Source organism: Chelonia mydas, chromosome 8, assembly GCF_015237465.2.
Source record: "Chelonia mydas isolate rCheMyd1 chromosome 8, rCheMyd1.pri.v2, whole genome shotgun sequence".
NCBI classification, from domain to species: domain Eukaryota; kingdom Metazoa; phylum Chordata; order Testudines; family Cheloniidae; genus Chelonia; species Chelonia mydas.
The window spans coordinates 26,276,399-26,299,312 of NC_057854.1; positions in this window are offsets into that span (position 1 = coordinate 26,276,399).

A 22,914-nucleotide genomic window follows, 5' to 3' on the forward strand; every position below is an offset into this window, starting at 1 on the left:
TGAGTTTACTGTGAGGAATGTTTGCAGAGGAGCACATTTTAAGTCAATATTAGAGAATATGACCAGAAAGCAAACTTTGAACTCACAGACAAAAACATTTTCAAGATATATGTCATTGACGAGAGTAGTTTCCTGTGCTTTCCTGTGATTAAAGTGCATTTCACTATAGAACCTTTAATACATGCTGTATGAAAAATTCCAGTTGCAATACCAGAACAATTGATTTAAGTAAAGAGATTTTGAGGATGGAAAATTTAGGAATAATATTTGTCAAACAGATGGTCCTAGGAATGGGTAAATTCCATGGAAACAGAGGAGAAACCACACATGGGAGGGCTGCAAATGTACATAGATACATGAGCTGTAAATAGTTGAGTGACCTTCTGTATTTATTGATGTAGTTAAATTTGCTGATGTCTTATTTCAGTGTATTTAGATACGAGACCTGAGTACTTACTGATAATACCAGACAAAGACAATTCATAGCCAATCACTTTAATACCCCAGAAAGAGAGAGAAATTTTTCAGCTTAAGTATTGGTATTCATTCTGGGAGGGTGGGGAACAAAAGTGTCTCTAAAGATGGAAGAAATATTTACTGGGACTTCATGAGTTTGTACCATTAAGGATGATACATTAGTGCTAGTGCTACAAGGGGAGAATACCATGCCAGTCTTTACCAGCTCATAATACTACTGTGGTGGAGTTCTCAGTGATTGTTGTTACCTTCTCAAGGTTGGGCTTGATACTCTCATTTGAGCGAATGTGAATTAGCTTCTTCACTTCAGTTGATCTGGTGATGGGAATACCAGTTTACCATAGTAACGGCTCGAGGCTGTGTAGATGCAAGAAGGGACCTCAGTTTAAATATTCTTTTTTTTTCATATCCTCAGAAACTAGATCAAAAATAGATGGAGGAAACTGTGTTTGGCTAAATTTTCCATCAGTCTATGGTAGAAAAGTTACAAATGAGTCAGTCTTTGGAAAAGACCTCTGCAGAAACAATATAGTGGTTAAACAAAGACCAGGAAAGGATATACCAGACACTGACACAGTGATCATATTGTTCTTGGTAGGGCACAACAATATGGAGAAACATTTGTGGCTCAGTTTTATTTACTCATGTCCAGTTCACCTGTGTCAGACAAGAAATTAAACAGAGCTAAGGGTTTACTGGTATCGGTAAATAGAAGAGGCAGTTCAAATTTTATCATGCCTGCTAATAAAAGCCAGAGTGAAGGAGATCTCAATCTAGCTATTCTGGAATATAGGAATACACCTGTATGGTATGGGATTACCTGATCAATTACAGCAGGAATTAGCCATTAATTACTTTCAAATTTGTCTTCTACAAATGAGCACTGAAAAATACAAATCTTAAGTCCAACTACAGTTCAATGAAATCTCACATGTGAACAAGTTTACTCATGCAAATATTACACCAGGGGCGTTAAAACTTTACTTCCCTTTGAGAAAGGAGAGTGAGTATGCATACATAATCCTGGCTACAGGGCACTTCTGTGCTTCTCTGTTGTGTTATTTTGACCCAGAGCCCTGGCAGCATGCTCATAGCACAATGGCTTCACCCTGGCTTCCACCAGCCTGGTTATTCCTTGTAGAGTGATGCCAATAGCCCTTCCGATCTCAGGTATCCCCAAAACCATCTCCCCCGCAGGGTCCAATCTGACTCACTGGATCCTCCCAAAAGATAGTTTGTTGCCTCCAAAGAGACAGAATATACACACCAGGCTGCTAGTTTGGCTGAAGACTCTCACTTCAGTTTAATACACAACATTGAGATGGTTTTGTAACAAAACAAGCTTATTAACAAAGAACACAGGATTAAGTGATTTCAAGTCACTGTGAAAGAGATAGGAAATAAACAAATCACATTTCTTGTGACTAAAACTTAATTCTAGCAAGTTACAATCTTTGCTTAAGCAGTTTCCTGACTTACATCAAGTTATCAGTATTCCTAGTCTTCCAGACTAGGGAACCCAACTTTCATAGGCTCTAAGAGCACCAAACACATTTTAGGAACATATTTTCAGCACACATCTATAATTTATAATTCTTTAAATATAATTCTTATAATACACCACCCATACATATATCACACAATAAATATTAATGACCGACATGTTACCAATTTGCATATGACACCTTTTAGATGCATATTATGACAACAGTGAGTTGGGGATATGAGTGTGTCAGGCCTGATGAGAGTTATGGTATGGTGTGCCCTCTGCCAGCTGGCATTGAGGCGCTCCCTGAGACATCCTCAGCCATTAGCAGGAAGAAGGAAATATGTCCACTGGCTCATGTGCTATACTAAGAACTATAGTATTATTAGGTTTCAGAGTAACAGCCGTGTTAGTCTGTATTCGCAAAAAGAAAAGGAGTACTTGTGGCACCTTAGAGACTAACCAATTTATTTGAGCATAAGCTTTCGTGAGCTACAGCTCACTTCATCGGATGCATACTGTGGAAAGTACAGAAGATCTTTTTATACACACAAAGCATGAAAAAATGGTAACCTATTTCCCCTTGTTTTTTCCTACCCCCCCCCCCCACCAGACGTTCTTGTTAAACCCTGGATTTGTGCTGGAAATGGCCCACCTTGATTATCATACACATTGTAAGGAGAGTGATCACTTTAGATAAGCTATTACCAGCAGGAGAGTGGGGTGGGGGTAGAGAAAACCTTTTGTAGTGGTAAACACCCATTTTTTCATGCTTTGTGTGTATAAAAAGATCTTCTGTACTTTCCACAGTATGCATCCGATGAAGTGAGCTGTAGCTCACGAAAGCTTATGCTCAAATAAATTGGTTAGTCTCTAAGGTGCCACAAGTACTCCTTTTCTTTATAGTATTATTGGCTCTGCCACTGAATTTTTGTGTGTTTATGGTCAAGTCATTTTGACAGCTCTGTGATTCAGATTACGCCTCTGTTAAAAGGATATAATATTTACATACCTTATAATGGTGCTGTGAGACTTAATGTTCACAAAGTGATTTGAGATTCACAAAAGAAAGGTGGTATGCTAGTAGTTTTTAATTTTTTTTTTTAAAAAAGAGATATTAACAGAACAAGTGGCAAGTGAACATTCACCAAAAAACATGGCAATGATATTTGTAATGTGGAACTACAAAGATGTGTGTGTGTGTGTGTGTATACATGTACACCAAAGGCATAATAATACATGGATTCTATCCATAACTGTCAGTCATTCTGCAATAAAATAGTTTCTGAAGAGTCTACAATGACAAAGTTTATATTGAAACAATATTATGTTCTTAGCTGAATTATACATCCATAAGGCTTTTGAGCCTACAATATTTTTTTCTGTAAATTACTTTTTAATCTTTTCTAAATATATTAATTTATATACTTTCTAAATTAATTTAGGAGGCTTTGACCTGGGGAATCTGATTTTGTTCTCTTCTAGAAGCCTGACATGCTAAATGTGAGCCCAAATGGTATCTATTTAGATTCTCAGAGACAGTTATTCTTGATATTAACAAACTCAGTATTAGAAATGAATGAATTAATGAGTTGATTAATTGAATGAATTCTTCATTAACAAAATAAATCATTTGCATCTTCTAGGGTTCTTCATTACCTGCAGATTTAATATCACAACCTAAGCTGTTTTAAATTGGGCAGCACATTTTAGTGTGCTTGACCTGTCCTCTCCAAATGCAGCTCACCTTGCACATGAAAGGGAAGTCAATAAATATATTTCCATTTAAATAATTGGAATTACTCAAATGAGGAAGAAGAGCAGAATTTGGCATAGTGTTGTTGGATGAACCACAAGGCTCTGTTCCGTCTTCCAAGACTCCATCGTTTTGGAGTGCTCAGATTTGTTTTTACTAGTTGTAGTAGTACATATTTGTACTATGGAGGCACCCAAAGACTCCAGTCAGGATTGGAGCCGTATAGTGCTGGACATTGTACAGACATAGAGAAGAGACAATCACTGCCCTGGAGGAATTATACTTTCCTGCTGTCACTGAGACAATCATTCCCTAAAAGATTCCCTGATTCTTTCCTGTTCCCACAGTTGTATTGGGGCCCTTGACTCTCCTATTTAACTCTCCCACTATTCCTTACTGCTCACTCTCGTCTTACCATAGTCTTCCAACCAGGCCATTGCATACATTAAGACTCTCCTTTCCTTCCTCAAACTTCACTGCTCCCACTGGGGCCCGTAAGTATTTCACTGATTCACATGTGATGATCCCTAGAGCTGACGAACTTCCAGGCCAGCGATTGACCTTTCTGCTGCAACGGCGTAACACTTTTGCCAGGGCATTGAGAGTTTTGAAGGTATTTTATAAATATTTTTTTTTCTTTTTTTTCTGTTACTGGCAACTGGGCTTTGATTTGCTCAGGAAAAAGTTGTTACTTTTTACTTTTAAGATGAGCTATTTTTAGAGGAAGTGGGAACAATGCCAGCTGAGAAAACAGTCATACATTTGCCACAACATGTTAGTGCCTCTGAGAATGTAGCATAGACAGCAGAGTCTGTTATGTTTCAAGTGATGCGTATTTGTCAAAACATATACACACACACTCACTCACTCACTCACTCAGAGATCACTTTGTATGAATTTTTTTGCAATATTTTCTTGAAATTGGCTATACCAGTTTAAAAAAATGCCCCAAGCCCCGCAGAATGATTTTGAAAAGTAAAAATGACAGGAACAGTCTGAAATAATTTCTTCAATGTTTTTAAACACATTTTTCTGCCCTCTTTTGTAATATCTGCCAACTGTATTGATTGTATCGTCATATGATGCTTATTCAACTAATTTAAATAAGATTATAAAATGCAGTAAATCTCTCTCTCTCTTTCTCTCTCTCTCTCTGTATATATGTGTGTGTGTGTATATATATATACACACACACACACTACATTTTATACTTTTAATTGAGATAGATGCATTCATAATGGAGTGTAGTCTTCTTGTACATGTCAAATGTTTTAACAGTTCTGGACTTCAATTTTGTATATACCATGTGTGTAATGATAATGAATGATCCAACAGAGATCAACAGATAGTACTGGGTATGGTAAGAAAAGAGTGTTTCAGCTGTGGAATGATCAAGTATAAGTGGCTGAAAGTACAATAATGACTTCTAAACTGAAGAAAAAACCCAAGTGTAAGGAAATATAGTGGCTGTTATTTCAGACAGTAACGGCAAACTTTTGCCCTTTGGAGAAAAAAGTTAACTTGCTTCTTAAATACCATCATTATTGTTACAATTTTTCTTTCCCCCTATCGTATTAGTATCAAAACCTGTTAATAAACCCTCACTATCTATATGTATGTACACCGCTCCCCCCCACCCCCCAGGAGATTCATGTACCATGACTGACCCCAAACAAAGCCAGGATGCTAACTGTCATTAACATGTGCAAGCATATATACTCTTGTATAATTTGGTCCTATTCAGGGGACACCATCACAGGGCCAAATAACATCAGCCACACTTTCAGAGGCTCATTCACCTGCACATCTACCAATGTGATATATGCCATCATGTCCCAGCAATGCCCCTCTGCCATTGACATTGGTCAAACTGGACAGTCTCTACGTAAAAGAATAAATGGACACAAATCAGATGTCAAGAATTATAACATTCATAAACCAGTCGGAGAACACTTCAATCTCTCTGGTTACGTGATTACAGACATGAAAGTTGCAATATTACAACAGAAAAACTTCAAAACCAGACTCCAGCGAGAGACTGTTGAATTGGAATTCATTTGCAAATTGGATACAATTAACTTAGTCTTGAATAGAGACTGGGAGTGGCTAAGTCATTATGCAAGGTAACCTATTTCCCCTTGTTTTTTCCTACCTACACCCCCCTCACTTCCTTCCTCCCCCTCTCCCCCCCCTCCTCAGACGTTCTTGTTAAACCCTGGATTTGTGTTAGAAATGGCCCACCTTGACTATCATACATATTGTAAGGAGAGTGATCACTTTAGATAAGCTATTACCAACAGGAGAGTGGGTTTGTGTGTGTGGGAAAGAAAAGGGGGGGGGAGAAAACCTGGATTTGTGCTGGAAATGGCCCACCTTGATTATCATACACATTGTAAGGAGAGTGATCACTTTAGATAAGCTATTACCAGCAGGAGAGTGGGGTGGGGGTAGAGAAAACTTTTTGTAGTGGTAAACACCCATTTTTTCATGGTTTGTATGTATAAGAACATCTTCTGTATTTTCCACAGTATGCATCCAATGAAGTGAGCTGTAGCTCACGAAAGCTTATGCTCAAATAAATTGGTTAGTCTCTAAGGTGCCACAAGTACTCCTTTTCTTTTTGGTCCTCAGTGTGTTTAAGAAGTTGTGATATTATGTGGGCAGAAAGGAGAGGCTGTATATGCCTTTCAAAACAATCTAATTTGTAAAAACACTGAAATGTTCTAATCATATAGTGATTGCACGATGTTACTACAGGACAGACTTAAGGTGGTTTAAGTGTCCTGAATTGTGCATTTCCATAGCTTAATACATTTGTATTTCTTTTAAGTTTGACTCTGAGTTTCTTGGCTTTATAATGCTTATTTTTGGGATAATTACATCAGTGTCATGTAGTTTACCATAGATAAGTGATACATCCTTTCAACTTTACCTTCATTATATTTTTTGACTGGGAATATCAGGTGACACTATAAAGACTAATGGGACAAATAAGGCACAAATCCCACTCAGTTCATACCAGGCTAGGAATCTTACTAGCCAAGTGGATTCCTCTTAATTTGTTACATAAGTATTGGTTTGGGGGAGGCAAGTAGCCCGAACATACACATAAACCTTAGATTGTAATAAAGTGACCCAATAGGTGTTGTGCAAGATTAAAAGACATTAGCTAAAAGATCCCCAGAAAGACTTCTCACAGGCTAGGAGTCATTTACAACTTCATTAAATAACAAAAAATGTAAACGAAAAGGGGGATGAATGCAGTAAATAGCAATGTTATTTTGCAAAGGGTGGCTGTAAGCCACTCAACTAGGCTCTGAACCATCTTTTGTCCTGACTTTTCCATGATCAAAACAACTACCCAGTCAGATAAACCATCCAGTCCACCCAGGCCTCGTCACAAGTCTCACACTCCAGGCTGTAAAGAAGATCAGCATCAGCACTGAGCCAGATACCAAGCAGTCTCTGCTAATGGGTCTCCCTGAATGCCACGGTTCTGGGAGATGTACACTCCTGTGTCATCACCCCAGTATCCCAGCCCAAACAGCCAAATACATTTCTCTTTCTCAAAAGACCACATACGCCACAAGGTGTCACAAGTAGCTTATTGATGGGTATCCTGCCAAACAGCCTACAGCCATTCTTTAAGCTAAAGTCATAGGTTCATGTCAAAGATGTGCTCATAACCAGAGTTGGAGAGGTGTATGCTATCTGGGCATCTGTATTAATACCCAGATGCTCCCAGAACATCCTGTAAATCCACAGCTGAGAGTAATCTTGTTACCACCTGCCACCAGCAAGAGGAAGTTTTCTTGTGATAGTTGGATGACTTCTCCCTTACACCACCAGCGTCTTTGAATCATTCTCCTGTGATATCCAGCCCTTGATACTGGCTAGTCACAGAAATTCGAGATGCTGTGTGTGCCCTCATTTACTAGTTTTACCATAAATCACTACTTCTGTAAAGAACACAGCGCCTGTGAGCATTTATAATAAAACAAAATTAGGGTTTATTTAAGAAGGCATAGAGATTTAACTAGGGGTGAGAGAAAGTGATGGAAATAACTTGTTACAACTCAAAATAATAAAAGGAGAACCTGGGTCTACAGTTACCAATAGTTGCCTTTCATATCTAGTAAAGTAGGTTTTCCACCCAAAGTTCAGTCCATTGCAGAGCTGGCTGATTTCACAAGAACTAAGATCCAAACCTTCATGAAAGTCTCCCTGTTCCTCAAGGGATTTCCTCAGTGAATGGATACACTGAGTGACTTTCCCTCCACATTTTCCCCTAAACTCTGTTATATTGAAACAGTCTTTTGTCTTTATTCAGAATCAGGATGATCTCCTACCTGCTATAATGTTCCTTTCCAATTCGAAGTGGTTCGCATCATTTGCAATTGTCTTTGATGGCTTTTCATTGACTGTTCTGGGTTGTGGCAAGGGTAGACAACAGAACCTTGCATTACTTTGCCTACTGACTAGGGAGGGGTAACAACTCACTTTTGCTTGAATGGGTCATCAAGAAACATTATCTGCAGGTAACTAGCCTTTACTCCAAATCCATAAAGCATACTTTATGTATAAATACATTATTCTCCAAATATTACCAGTGCATACCCTTCATAATGATTTTCCACTGAATGCGTCCGATGAAGTGAGCTGTAGCTCACGAAAGCTTATGCTCAAATAAATTGGTTAGTCTCTAAGATGCCACAAGTAGTCCTTTTCTTTTTTGCGAATACAGACTAACATTGCTGCTACTCTGAAACCTTCATAATGATTATGAATCTTGATATGTTACAAGCTTTCTGTAGACATCTTACATGTTACTCTTTATGGGTAAATATCCTGTAATGTATGTGTTGTACGTTTCTTGGGTCTGAGGTGAGAGTTTGCAAAGAACTGGGGACCCTTTACCAAGGGATCTGTGTCATACATCCCTTCCCCAAATGCCTGAAAAATCCTTGCTTCATCAAGAAGAGACCATTTTCTGTTCCCACAAATGAGCCTAGAGGAGAGGGAAAGTGCTGCTCCATCTTTGCTAGACAACTTCCAAGAGCCAGAAGAGCGACCAGTAATATAGCCTGACACACAGCTGTTCAGAGATTGGTTGGGAAGGGCAAGGAACCCCTTTATACATAGCTAATATAAAGAGCGCCATCTACTGGAATATAACGATCTGTATCATTGCTCATACATTTGTTAGTAAAACAGAGTTGGTGATGTGTACTTCAAATAGAAATGAGTGTAGCTCTGAGCAGGGCAATAGTCAGCTAAGTCTACCCAGCTTGCCATGGCTGTAGGAGTGAGGTTGGAGGGTGGTCGGGCTAAAGAATGGCAAGCCGAGCTGGACAAGTTTCCTCTGTTCAAATAACATTCAAAGATTCTCTTTGACAGGCTACAATATAATATTGTGCTCATGATAACATAAAATACAACACACGCCACCAGTTACCTGGTTTAAGGAGAGAGGCCCCCCCCACCACCACCCACACGCACACAATGACTAACAGCCCTTTTTTTTATCAATACAAATTCTTACATCCATTAATCATGCTGACTAATACTGTGCCCCCACTCATTGCAAAGTAGCGCTTTTCCTCATTCCATCTTCTCATTTCAGATAAGAGAAAATATTTGTCAGGCCTGTCTAGTCACAGGTAAAACTTATTCATGCCTTTATAATTCGTGGCTTAGAACATCTTCCTTTAACTGTGGGTAATTATACAGTATCTCATACATAGATTATGAGTTGATATAAAACTGTCCGTTATTTACTTGTTCATAAGTATTTGTTGGTTAAGAAGTGTTACCCAAATGTTTTTGAATCTGTTTCCATTATTCATTCAGATTTACTGTAGTGGCTGCTGGTTGTTTCCATACAGTTAGTTTTTGTTTTGTTTTGGTTTTTTGCAATCACAGGTTTATATTTTCCTCTCAGTCTTTTTTTTTTCCTCATCATTTCACTGGCATTCTAGATGATGAAACATTCAAGGAAAGATACTTCTAAGAGAAAACCTACTGTTATAAATTACCTCAGAAATTAGAGATGCTCGCCTTCTGATGCCATTTGTGCAAGATGTTACAGGTGTGCTATAAACCATGTAGCAGAGAGTAGCATTCTAGTATTAGTGTGCATTACCTGGAAATAATCCAGCCTCTGGTGGGGTATTTCCCCTTTTAATTTTGCTGATCAGCTCTCACTACTGTTCTACAGCTTGAGCCCAGTTCATACCTTCATAACTCCAATGAAGTACGTGTTATTACACCAAAGATGAGTTGGGCCTTCTAGATCTACAGTGCTGTAAAATAAACCTGGAACATGGTAATTTGAGTCTGATCCTGTTGTCCTTGCGTAGACAAAATTCCCATTGTCTCCCCAAAGAGCTGCTTGCATAAGAATTTCAGAACTGAGACTTTTGGTGCAAATTCTACTGTTAAGCTAGATGTCCTGGTTCGGATTTTCATCTCACTTCTACAAGTGTAAATCAGGAGTACCTCAGCTGAAGTTACATAAGGGAACTGTGAGATCAGAACAGAGTACATGATCCTGCCACATGCTGAGCACTGTAACCCAATCAAACAAAGCTACTAAGAAAATGAATAACCTCAAACATAAGCTTAAGTGCCTTGATAGATTGGGCTGGAGGGCTGAACACATTGGCTGGATCAAGCCAAGAATTAGACCCTTTTGTCCTTAATAGCATTTAGAACTGAAATGGATTGTGAATAATAAGACCCTTCTCTAGTACTGTAGATCTGTGCTGAAAAGGTTTAGTCTAATATAAAAAGATGCCAGGCTAGAGGTAATTTTTTTTCAAAATTAAGCAATTTACATTTATTTTTAATCCTGGGAATTACTTATCCTATAATATAACCATGGAAAAGCAATGATTTAATTCAATTTCACAGTATTAATGAGAACAAATTGTAGTTCATTAAAACTATCCTAATTAATTGTTACCTGCATTGCAGTAGACAAATGTGTTTACTTGTGCTCTTTACAAAAGTTAGTATTTATTAAAAATAAGTCTCCAATAACCTTATCATTTGTTCACATATCAGTTGCATAAATACATTTAGCGGAGTCATTCCATTGTCTACGTTTCCACTTATCCAAGCTTATTCCCATTAGTCACTATTCTATAATGGCTTGTGGAAAGATTGCACAGAAAACTGAATTTAATGCAGCCATTTCTCAATCATTTTTCAGTCTCATAAAATGATTAAAGCTGATGTAAGAGGGCTCATTAAAACTGAAAACATTAGGCTCATTAAAAAGCCATTAAGCCACCACACTTCTCTGATTTATTTTATTAGACCCTTATTTGGCCACTGTGTAAAAGTCAAAGAATCCTATCTTTTGTCTCTTATTATTGGGCAGAGGTGACGGGGGAACCATCAACCACACCACCCCAACATGAATTCATGCCCAATCTTTGCTTTATCAGCTTTTTAAAATGTTTGTAATTTCTCTGTTCCGGAAGGGCCTGATCCTGCAATCGCTTGCACAAACGCTTAACTTTAAACACAGAGTCCTACTGAAATAGGTGTGATTCCTCACATGCTTAAGTTCAACATTAATGAAAGTGTTTACAGGATTGGGCCTATTTGAATAATTAAAAGTGAAATCTGATACCACCTAATTGGATCAAATTTCATTTCAAATATTTGGTTTAGAAATTACATCAAAAGCAATACTTTCTTCCTAGTGTGCTTGAACGAGTTGACATTGGGCTGCTTTGAAATACCAGTGGAGTTAATGACTCCTTCAAAAAACAGGTTTTCTTTCTTCCTTATAATACAGAAATGGAAATTCCACTTCTGGGAAAAAACAGATTTTTATCTGCAGCCTCAACTGAGGTTGGGCCCTGGTCCCTCAAAGACTTCTATAAGCACGGCCATACTGGGTCAGAGGGAATGAACAGAACAGGTAATCATCAAGTGATCCAACCTCTGTCGCCTACTCCCAGCTTCTGGCAAAAAAAGGCTAGGGACACCATGTCTGCTCCTCCTGGCTAATAGCCACTGATGAACTTATGCTCCATGAGTCTGTCTAGTTCTACACATGCTTAACTTTAAGCACAGGGGTGGTTCCACTGTTTCAGTGGAACTATTCACATGCTTAAAAGTAAGCACATGAATAACTCTTTGCACAAGCAGGCCCCTAGGTGGTCCAGCAGAGGTTCTCCCATTAAGAAATTTAATCCCAGCAAATAGGAATTTGAAAAGCATTTTTATTCTGTTGTCTTTGAAAGAGATCATTTTTTTTCCATTCTCTGAAATTTTCTTTTGAAATTTGCAGCTTTTGGTTTATGAAAAAAAAACCCATTTTGAAAGATGCCAATCAGGTGACTGAGATATGAAGCCAATTGACAGTAGAGTAAAGAAAAGAAAAGAAAAGAAAAGAACACCAGCAAAGAATTTTTTTTTTAGCCAAAGTTTTTTAATTCGGTAAAACAAAGTTATAGAAAAACAAGAATGGCTTTGCAAAAAGTTTTACTTTTTAAAAAGGCTATTAAAAAGAAGTTTTGTGCAAAAAACTTAAAGCACTATTCTAAATACAAAAAACACTATTTATTCATGACTTATGTGTGTTTGTTTTCTAAACTACTTCACTAACTAAGATGAACTAATTGTATGTCTTCACTACATACTTAAGCCAAGTTCTTAACTGGTTATAGTCCAAACCTCCCTACCATCAACCCAGAAAAATATGATGTGGATTTGCAGGTGATTTATCCAGCTTGTGTCTGTGTGTTTGTGTCTGTGTTTCACATCAACGTAATGGAGAACAGGATTTAGCCCAGGCCAGCTGCATGAAAGACAGGCTTAGCATCTGCACTCTCCTTGAAAGGTAGCATTTCTTGTACATGCTTTGTAACCAAAATCATAACACATCACTTTCATCTCCTCACTCATCGGTCCAGGTCCAGGAGATCATAATGACTCTAGAAGATTTCAAGAATTTGGTTTAATATTCTTTTCAGGCCTCTGTTGCATATTTTAGGCCTCAATCCTGCAATGAGCCCACCCTGAAGAGCTCGCCATCTATGTATCAATACATAAAAAATGTGTAACTGAACCTATCCTTGCAGCAACACAGAAAATTCTAATAGTTAATTAATTTTATAATCCAGCAACAGACTTCAGGGTATAGAAGCAAAGTTACCTCTTGTTTGTGACACAGATGCCAAAAATGCTTAACTTCAATCTGCAGAGTTCTAACTGCCACCAGGCATAAGATGGCATTTTTTATACCATATATGTTACACCTAATGACATATATTAGTATGGGTTTATTTATATTAGACCTGTATGTTCAGAGCTATATGTGCCTTGCTGTTTTGAAGCTGCTTCCAAAGGTTATTGCTCTGCGGCTGCGTTAAACCATCAATGTGGGATCAGGTTTATTAAAACTGACTGTTTTAAGGAGCTTCAGGGTTCTAAATAACATAATTATTTTAAGGATTAATATGTTAATTTTTTTCTATGTTCTCCTAAAGCTAGACTCATAGACTTTAAGGTTAGAAGGGACCATTATGGTCATCTAGTCTGACCTCTTGCACAATGCAGGCCACAGAATCTCACCCACCCACTCCTGTAACAAACCCCTAACCTATGTCTGAGCTATTGAAGTTCTCAAATCATGGTTTAAAGACTTCAAGATGCAGAGAATCCTCCAGCAAGTGACCTGTGTCCCATGCTGCGGAGGAAGTCGAAAACCCCCCAGGGCCTCTGCCAATCTGCCTTGGAGGAAAATTTCTTCCCGACCCCAGATATGGGAATCAGCTAAACCCTGAGCATGTGGTTTATTTGATTTAATATATGATTTAATTGGGGATCGGTCCTGCTTTGAGCAGGGGGTTGGACTAGATGACCTCCTGAGGTCCCTTCCAACCCTGATATTCTATGATTCTATGAAGACTCACCAGCCAGACACCCGGGAAAGAATTCTCTGTAGTAACTCAGATCTCACCCCATCTAACATACCATCACAGGCCATTGGGCATATCTACTGCTAATAGTTGAAGATCAATTAATTGCCAAAATTAGGCTATCCCATCATATCATCGCTTCCATAAACTTATCAAACTTAGTCTTGAAGCCAGATATGTCTTTTGCCCCCACTGCTTCCCTTGGAAGGCTGTTCCAGAACTTCATTCCTCTGATGGTTAGAAACCTTTGTCTAATTTCAAGTCTAAACTTCCTGATGGCCAGTTTATATCCATTTGTTCTTGTCTCCACATTGGTACTGCATCCCCAGTTTATAACAAAAATTCTTGTTATTAATCCCTAAATGCATGACCTCACACTTTTCACTATTAAATTTCCCCTATTACTATTACTCCAGTTTACAAGGTCATCCAGATCTTCCTGTATGATATCCCGGTCCTTCTCTGTATCGGTAATACCTCCCAGCTTTGTGTCATCTGCAAACTTTAGTAGCACATTCCCACTTTTTGTGCCAAGGTCAGTAATAAAAAGATTAAATAAGATTGGTCCCAAAACCAGTCCCTGAGGAACTCCACTTGTAACCTCCTTGCAGCCTGATAGTTCACCTTTCAGTGTGACCTGTTATAGTCTCCCCTTTAACCAGTTCCTTATCCACCTTTCAATGTTCATATTGATCCCCATCTTTTCCAATTTAGCTAATAATTCCTCATGTGGAACTGTTTCAAATGCCTTACTGTAATTGAGGTAAATTAGATGCACTGTGTTTCCTTTGTCTAAAAAATCTGTTACCTTCTCAAAGAAGGAGATCAGGTTGGTTTGACACGATCTACCTTTTGTAAAACCATGTTGTATTAATTACCATTGACCTCAATGTCCTTAACTACTTTCTCCTTCAAAATTTTTTCCAAGACCTTGCATACTACAGATGTCAAACTAACAGGCCTGTAGTTACCCGGATCACCTTTTTTTTTCCTTTCTTAAAAATAGGAACTATGTTAGCAATTCTCCAGTCATAGGTAAAACCCCTGAGTTTCCAGATTCATTAAGTTTTTTGCTAATGGGCTTGCAATTTTATGTGCCAGTTCCTTTAATATTCTTGGATGAAGATTATCTGGGCCCCCCAATTTAGTCCCATTAAGCTATTCAAATTTGGCTTCTACCTCGGTTGTGATAATATCTACTTCCATATCCTCATTCTCATTTGTTGTCCTACCATTATCCCTAAGCTCCTCATTAGCCTCATTAAAGACTGAGGCAAAGTATTTGTTTAGATATTGGGCCATGCCTAGGTTATCCTTAACCTCCACTCCATCCTCAGTGTTTAGCAGTCCCACTTCTTCTTTCTTTGTTTTCTTCTTATTTATATGGCTATAGAACCTTTTACTATTGGTTTTAATTCCCTTTGCAAGGTCCAACTCTACATGGCTTTTGGCCTTTCTCACTTTATCCCTACATGTTCTGACCTCAATAAGGTATCTTTCCTTGCTAATCCCTCCCATCTTCCACTCCTTGTAGGATTTCTGCTTTTTCTTAATCACCTCTCTGAGATGCTTGCTCATCCAGCTTGGTCTACAACGCCTGCCTATGATTTTTTCCCCTTTTCTTGGGATGCAGGCTTCTGATAGTTTGTGCAACTTTGACTTGAAGCAATTCCAGGCCTCCTCCACCTTTAGATCCACAAGTTCTTCAGTCCAATCCACTTCCCTAACTAATTTCCTTAATTTTTTTAAGTTAGCCCTTTTGAAATCAAAAACCCTAGTCACAGATCTATTTTTCATGAGCTACAGCTCACTTCATCCGATGAAGTAAGCTGTAGCTCATGAAAGCTTATGCTCAAATAAATTTATTAATCTCTAAAGTGCCACAAGTACTCCTTTTCTTTTTGCGGATAAAGACTAACACTGCTGCTACTCTGAGATCTATTTTTGTTTATTATTCCATTTAGTTTGAACTGAATTAACTCCTGATTGCTCGAACCAAGGTTGTCCCCTACAACCATTTCTTCTATGGGGTCCTCACTACTCACCAAAACCAAATCTAAAATGGCATCCCCTCTTGTTGGTTCAGCAACTACTTGGTGAAGGAATCCATCAGCTAACGCATCCAGGAAAATCTGAGCCCTATTATTATTACTAGCACTTGTCCTCCAGTCTATATCTGGGAAGTTAAAGTCTCCCATGATCACACAATTCCCATTAAAGAGGTCTCTATCCATATCCAAATCGGATCCCAGCGGTCTATAGCACACCCCAAACACTATCCCAAGGGAAGCTCTAGTAGCTTTCTTCCCCAATATGATTTTTGCCCAGACAGACTCTGTCTTATCCATTCCATCACTTCTTATTTCTTTACAGTCTACTTCCTCATTGATATACAATGCTACTCCACCACCTTTGCCTTTATTTCTGTCTTTCCTAAACAGCACATACCCTTCAATACCTGTAGTCCAGTCATGACTACTATTCCACCATGTTTATGTTATCCCTATAATATCTGGTTTCACTTCCTACACCAGTAGCTCTAGTTCCTCCATTTTGTTACCTAGGCTCCTCACATTAGTGTACAAACATCTTAATTTTTGCTATTTGGCTTCACTCGCATTATTTACCCGATTAGGCACAGACATTCTACTGCCAGTATCACCTGTTAGACTGGTTTGTACACCAGTGGTTCTCAAACTAGGGCCGCTGCTTGTTCAGGAAAAGCCCCTGACAGTCCGGGCCAGTTTCTTTACCTGCCGCGTCCACAGGTTCAGCCGATCACGGCTCCCACTGGCCGTGGTTCACCGCTCCAGGCCAATGGGGGCTGCAGGAAGCAGTGTGGGCCAAGGGATGTGTTGACCGCCCTTCCTGCAGCCCCCATTGGCCTGAAGCGGCGAACCGCGGCCAGTGGGAGCCGTGATCAGCCGAACCTGCAGACGTGGCAGGTAAACAAACCGGCCCGGCCCGCCAGGGGCTTTCCCTGAACAAGCGGCAGCCCTAGTTTGAGAACCACTGATGTACATTACCCTTCCTCCTTATGTCCATTCTCCTACCCATGGCTGTATCCTTTCTTACTTAGTTTTTTCTCTCTCAGTATTAAAATCCGGTGTGGGGATTACCTGGACATCTCCCAACCATATCCCCCAAATTCCTAGTTTAAAGCTGTCTTGAGCAGTTGTGCCATCCTAGAAGCCTATTTCCCTCCTTATTCAGGTGAAGTCCATCCCAAGAGAACAGTCCTCTATCTATGAATGCTTCCCAGTGGCCGTGCATCCCAAAGCCCTCCTTATAGCACCACTGCCTGAGCCATCTGTTGAGCATCATAGTCTTGTCACACCTTTGTTGCCCTTCTCTAGGAACAGTCAGAATCCCACTGAAGATCACCTGAGCCTCGATTTCCTTAAGCGTCCTCCCCAGCCTGGCACAGTCTCCCTTGATACGTTCCAGTGAGAATCTAGCTGTATCATTTGTTCCCACATGAAGGACAATCAGTGGATTCTTTCCCGCTCCCATTAGGATCCTCTTCAGCCCCAGGTCCACATCCCGTATCTTAGCACCCGGCAGACAGCACACCCTTCTGTCCTCTGGATCAGTTTTTGTTACAGGCCTATCTATTCTTCTCAGTAAGGAGTCCCCAATCACGTAGACCTGCTTTTTCCTGGCGATGGTGTGATTCTCCAGTCTGTCCCCTGTTCCCTCTGGCTGCAAGTCCTCTTGATTGCTATTGTCCCTTGTAATCCTCTGCAACCCATCCTCCTGGGGCTCATATTTGGTGTTGTTATCTCCATTGACTCTTGCCCTCTTCCTTGGACTAGGACTAGCTGTTCTTCTCTTCTTCCTTGCACTCTTACCTTCAGTGACTACATGCTGTGCCCCTCCTTCATTTTCCAACTCCGCAAACCTGTTCCTGAGATCTGTTTCTCCTTCACTAGCCCGTCTTTTCCTCTGCCTGGTTCTCTTTGTCACATGCTTCCACTGTCCACTTTTCTCACCCAGCAGTATCCCCTCAGAGTTCTTAGGTCCTGCTTCCATCTGCAAGTCTGAGCTTTTCCCTTCAGCCTCCTCATGTCTTTGCTCCATCATCCACTCAAACCCCCTTCTAAACTCAACCAGAGTTTCCACCTGCAACTCCAATCCTCGGATCTTCTCTTCCATCCGCTCTATCAGGCAGCACTTCATGCAGACAAAACTCTTTTCAGGTACCCCCTCCAGAAACATGTACATACCGCAGCTTCTACATCCAGTCATCTTCACTGTGTCTTCCACTACTTGGGCCACTACCACTGCTGCCTCTGTGTCTGTCATGGCCTTCTAACCCAGAGTTGTGAGTTCAATCCTTGAGGGGGCCATTTAGGGATCTGGGGCAAAAATTGGGGATTGGTCCTGCTTTGAGCAGGGGGTTGGACTAGATGACCTCCTGAGGTCCCTTCCAACCCTGATATTCTATGAAAAAAAGTCCTGTTAGTATGGGAAACACAAACCAAACCAAAACACCACCACCCACAGCAAAACGAACCTCCAGTGAGCACCAAAACACTGTCAGACCACCACACACTCACTTCACTAGCCTGTCTGTTCCTTTGCCTGGCTCTCTTAGTCTTCCCCTTACAAACTCCCCTGTTTACAGCACTGTTTGCTGGCTCCTGTGCCACTGCAGCTGTCTGTCAGCCAGTTATCAGAAAAAGCAACAGCTTCTCAAGGCATCATTGAAGCAAAGAAGGGATATTTTAAAGTAAAGTTAAAGCAAGCCAAGTACCTACCTAACAGTTTTATAAAGGAGAATTCTGCACTTTTAAGGCAAACCTACAGGGGCTTGAATGTCTGGCAAACAGCTCTTTTTTTTTTTTTTTTGGCAGTTCTGCTTCAGAATGTCTCCAGTTGCCTACCCCCAAAAGTACATGGGGAAATCCCAAGATCACTTATGAGTTTCTGTTAGGTGTTGTGCTGTCTGGAGGGGCTCACTGATGGTGTCCAGTTTGCAAATACACTCAGTAACAGACTTAAAAGTGGCAATTCTTCAACAAAACAACTTCAAAAACAGACTTCAACAAGAAACGGCAGAACTGGAATTAATTTGCAAACTGGACACCATCAAATGAGGCCTGAATAAAGACTGGGAGTGGATGAGTCACTACAAAAAGTAATTTTCCTTCTGCTGATACTCACAGCTTTTTGTCAGCTGTTGAGAATAGGCCACTTCCACCTTAACTGAATTGGCCTTGTTAGCACTGACCCCCCGGCTTGGTAAGGCAACTCCCATTTTTCATGTGCTGTAATATTTATACTGCTTACTGTATTTTTAACTCCATGCATCTTTCACTTTCACTCCATGCATCTTTCTTGGGCTAAAACCCAAGAAATTTAATAACTAACTAACTAACTAACTAAATAAGAAATAAATGTGTTAGTCTCTAAGGTGCCACTAGGACTCCTCATTGTTTTTACCTCAGGACAGACTTTCCAAACAAGACAGACACCTCAAACTGCTGGTATGTTCTATAATTAGATTTCATCAAGCCAGTAACAAATGTGAACTCCTGGATCACTATACCAGTCTACCAGAGAGTCAGAGACAGTCCCTTTAGACTCTTCAGTCTATCTTGCCACCCAGATAAGCTGGATGTTATGATAAAAGGTCACTTAAACCAAAAATCACCCAAAAATCACTCTGCCAGTGCCACAGTAGCTGCAAGTAGTAATGGTCATACAGTTGTCCAGCTCTTTGAATATTCCATCTGTAAATGTTTGATTCAATTAATCCCTGGAACAGTGAATTCTACCAATTGACTACACACAGTGTGAAGTATTTGTTATAAATCCTCTGGTCATAACATTATATTTACTGACTCTTTCCCCCTCATATATGGTCCAGGATAAAAGAAAGACGAGACATTTTTTCCTCATGCTCTTTTCATTAGGAGTTTTATGGGATAGTCAGGGACTTACAATATCCCCTGCCCCTCCTAATATCTTCAAGGCAGTTGGTTGGCTGACTCTTTCTCCCCATCCTGAGCTCCTCAGATAGTTGACAGTCATTTCCTCCTGTCAGTTCTCCCCTTTGGGGCTTTGCTGGTAGGACAGCCTCCCCCAGACCTTCTGGAAATATCGTCAGATACATTGTTAACCTTCCCTTAATAGAATTCCTAATTGCACTGCAGTGCATTCCAGCAGCAGGAAAAAAAATATTGTCCGGTCTTCTTGAGGCTGAATGGCCTGACAGCCCATTTTTTATATTTCCAGGGGATTTAGGTGAAGAGAATCTTCCAGTCAGGCCCCTGAAGAGGCAGAATGTAGGGGAAAGAGCCAGATACCTACCCTGTGAAAAGCTTAGAATGGAGGGATGTGGCCAGCTGGCTGCTCCCATAGATGTCTGGAAGGGAGGGGATTTGTAGGTCCTTAGTGCACCCTCCATAAAAAGCCCTTCATGGTAAGGGCAGGGGAACTTCAACCTGGTAGATGAAGGTGTGGTGCCACGGTGCTGGTTAGGTGGCAAGTCCTACAAGAATTCAATCTGTTGTCATTTGGAGTAGTCATGTTGGGTCAACCCCCAAACTCAGGTATCATACCCAAGGCCAACCAAATCTGCCAGTTAATTCAAACAAAATCCAGTTGGATTGTTTTCTACAGTGTTGCTTTGCCCTTTGTAATGCACCCAAGCATCCTACTAATTTTTCTGAATAACATGGTAGATATTCTTGGTACTGTATGATGCACATGCCTCTGTTCTCTTTCTCCTCCTGCAGTTCATTTGACTTGCAGTCCCCTATAAATCTAAAGCAAGCAATAAGCTGGAAAGATAACTCATATAGATAGTAATTCTCAAGGTAAAAGCCATGTGTCAATCACTAATGCCATTGAGTTGAGCAGCAGTAAAAGAAAAGGAACCTCTGTGTCCAGTGTGAGTATTCATGTCACTTTAACACTGAATGGGTCATTCCACTTTGAAACAGTCCTGGCTGAAGGTGTGGCCAAAAGCTATTTAGTTGGAATATTGTATTTTTAGTACCACTTAGTCAACATACTGAGTCTGGTCGAGTGTGCTTTGGCAGAAAGTTATGCCACCACTTCTACATACTTTGAAAAAGTTGTAGAGACAACCTACTACTCTCCTTATTATAGTGTTTTTGACCAGTGGTTTCATGTAATCATGCACAAACTACTAATGCTTCTTCCCAGACTGCAGATGATAGCTCACTAGGCAGCCATTAGTAATAGTGTTACTTCAATTTAGGCCTTGTTTCCCAAACAGCCTATATCTTTAAGTGCTTGAGTTAATACAAAAATATGCATCTTCTGCTCCTTTAAAAGTGATCCTGGGAGGCTGGACTTTTCAGTGCATTTCACAGTCTAGTGTACACTCATCTAGTTCAGAAGAATTATTTATAGGGGTCAGCTATGCCATATAATGATATAACTTTGGGAAATAACTATGGGACTTACAGATTCAAACTTAACTCTCCACCTCTGTTCTATAAAATGGAGCACTCCATGGCTCTCACCAATACTGGTGTTCATTAAATAAATAATAATAAAAAAAAAAAGATCAGAAGTCTGTCTTTGTGCTGTGCATGTTAGGTGCATTTTTCACTGAAACGGCTAATAGATCTTTGAGAGAAGCGTCACATATATAAATGTTGCATTTTTGTACCAACTGATATCAAGCATCTTATTCTGCTTTTTCTGAACATTAAAATAAGTGCTTTTCTGTACCCAGCAAAGTGTGAGTTGGCCACATTAAAAGATTTAATTTTTATGCTAACCTGTGTCAAAGTATTGAAGGAAAAGATGCAGGCTCATAAAAGGAATAGTCATAAAGGTGAGGTCCTAATTTACTTCCTGATTTTATTTCAGCTTAGTTCTTGATTGCCACGAGGCATAAAAGTTATTGAGTTTTACTACAGTCACCTCATGCTGGTTTCCTATCAAACAGAATATCAGTGGGACACCTCTGCTGAGCTCTCTACATGAAATTGTCCTTTGTACGTTTCATAATCGGCTGCGATGTGGCCAAGCATCTGGTGGTGACAAGCAGACGTCTTTGATTTATTGGCTAATATCACTGCTTGTTAGTGGATGGTTGAGCAGGAGACTAAAAGAGCATAAAATCAGAGAGAATAAATTATGAAGGTGCCAAACTGTGGCATTATAAACCCCTCCTTGTCACAGCTGTGACATCTCTCAGGAAATGGAGGATGAGAGAGACATTCCCTCTTCAAAGGATCATGGCCACTGCCTTCTGATCCTGAATGAAATAAAAAATATATAAACTGCACAAACATTTTGCCTAAACAGACAATGCTTTCTCCTGCTACAGAACTCTGCATCCACACGGCTGCTTTTGCTTGAAAAACAAGGCAATTACCAGGCAGTTCAGAAATGTCTGGAATGGGAGTATTTTCTCCCTCCTGCAAGCTAAGGCATGTAGCATTTTTTAAATTGTGAAAAAATGATTTAACCACACACACCAGCCAAGCAATACTAAACTCTTGACATCAGTAGGAGTCTTGCCCAGCAGATCAAGAACAGTATGCACAGACTTTATCATGCAACCTCTTCCCAACAGATTCCTGGCAGGTGAGGAAGTTAGTTTCTCTCCTTGAGGAATATCCCACTGAAATTCTTACACCAGGGCACTCTCCTTACTAAAAACCTCTACGCCCAAATAATTATCTGACAAAATAATAATTGGAACCTTTCATGGTCCTTGTTTGCCAGTGGGATTGGTTCCTCTGGTGTACCAACACTGTACCATAAACTGTGTGAGCATGCATGTCAGAAATGCTCACCTAACTTTTAACTCTTTAGTCCTCTCACCATTATTATTATTCATTTGAATAGTGGTAATGCCTAAAAGCCCCAGTCAAAAGACCCAAATAGGTTAGGCTCTGTACAAATACAGAACAAAGAGACAGTCCATTCCCAAAAAAGCTGTCAATCTAAGTAACCTTAATGCTCACGCTACCCCTTTAAATAGTAAGTACCCAAAAATTTACACCGTGTATACACCTGAGAATTGCTCACAACTCCTGATAGTCCAACAGGACAAAGATGCAATGTAGGAACAGCTGAGTTAATTTGCTTTTGTTGTGCTCATGAATTGTTCACTAACTGATAGTGAAATTTTGGCATTTATTCATTGTTCCAAGTTGTTTTTTATCTGCAGACTCCTGACAATTGCGAATATTCACAATTTGAAGTTAGTGCTGTGTTAGGTATAAATACAGGGGCTGCAGTTGCTTCAGTCAGCTGCGTGGAGG